The sequence below is a fragment of the Bos indicus genome, chromosome 7 (assembly GCF_029378745.1).
Source record: "Bos indicus isolate NIAB-ARS_2022 breed Sahiwal x Tharparkar chromosome 7, NIAB-ARS_B.indTharparkar_mat_pri_1.0, whole genome shotgun sequence".
Lineage (NCBI taxonomy): Eukaryota > Metazoa > Chordata > Mammalia > Artiodactyla > Bovidae > Bos > Bos indicus.
Genome location: NC_091766.1, coordinates 35,739,932 through 35,741,272, shown reverse-complemented (window position 1 = coordinate 35,741,272; position 1,341 = coordinate 35,739,932). Strand labels below are relative to the sequence as shown.

Here is a 1,341-nt window from a genome sequence, read left to right as displayed (position 1 = left end):
GTACTGTTTACACAATATGGCTTAAAATTTACTGTGGAAATAAATGAAGACCACCCAAAAGAGAACAAACAGAGTATTTATTCAGAACATGTATAAAGAGCATAGAGTAGGAGTAAGCCAACATCTCTTGCATTTGGAGGATACTCCATTGTCAAGTTTGTATCTAATTTATATGCAGAATATATCATGTGAAATGCCGGGCTGGATGAAGCACAAACTGGAATCAAGATTGCAGGGAGAAGTATCAGTAACCTCAGATATGCAAATGAAACCACCATTATGTCAGAAAGTGAAGAGGAACTAAAGAGAAGAGCAAAAATGCTGTCTTAAAACTCAACATTCAAAAAATTAAGATTATGGCATCTGGTCTCATCATTTCATAGCAAATAGAAGGGGGAAAAGTGGAAACAGTGACAGATTTTATTTTCTTGGGCTCTAAAATCATTGTAGAGAGTTACTGGAGCCATGAAATTAAAAGACACTTGTTCCTTGGAAGGAAAGCTATCACAATCCTAGACAGTGTATAAAAAGCAGAGGCATCACTTGGCCAACAAAGGTCCTTATAGTCAAAGCTACCATTTTTCCAGTAGTCATGTAGAGATGTGAGAGTTAGACCATAAAGAAGACTGTAAGTAAGTAAGGGAAGTCGCTCAGTTGTGACCGACTCTTTGCGACCCCATGGACTGTAGCCCACCGGGCTCCTCCATCCATGGGATTTTCCAGGCGAGAGTACTGGAGTGGGTTGCCATTTCTTTCTCCAGGGGATCTTCCCCACCCAGGAATCGAACCCAGGTCTCCTGCATCATAGGCAGATGCTTTACCATCTGAGCCACCAGGGAAGTCTGAGTGCCAAAGAATTTATGCTTTCAAATTGTGGTGCTGGAGAAGATTATTGAGAGTCCCTTGGACTGCAAAGTGATCAAACCAGTGAATCCTAAAGGAAATCACCCCTGAATATTCATTGGAAGGACTGATGCTGAAACTAAAGCTCCAATACTTTGGCCACCTGATGTGAAGAGCAGACTCATCAGAAAACACCCTGATGCTGGGAAAAATTGAAGGCAATAGGATAGGGGGCAGAAGATGAAATGGTTAGATAGCATCATGGACTCAATGGACAAGAATTTGACATCACTTCAGGAGATAGTAGAAGACAGAGGAGCCTGTCGTGCTATAGTCCATGGGGTTGCAAAGAGTTGGACATGACTTAGTGACTGAACAACAATAACCAAGCCAGGAAGGGTTGAAGATAAGCTGGAGACTGGCTAACTAGAGTAGGGCATCTTTGTGATTGGTTTGTGAAGTGAGTTTGGCTTTTCCTCTTTGCTTGAGTTGAAGTTG

At 41.8% G+C, this 1,341-nt stretch overlaps 1 non-coding gene across 1 annotated transcript; it reads right to left on the bottom strand.

Annotated features, from left to right (window-relative positions):
* Positions 1 to 767: 767 nt before the first annotated feature.
* TRNAH-AUG (transfer RNA histidin (anticodon AUG)) lies at positions 768 to 839 on the bottom strand. The gene has a single exon. It is a non-coding gene; the product is annotated as a tRNA-His (tRNA).
* Positions 840 to 1,341: the final 502 nt, after the last annotated feature.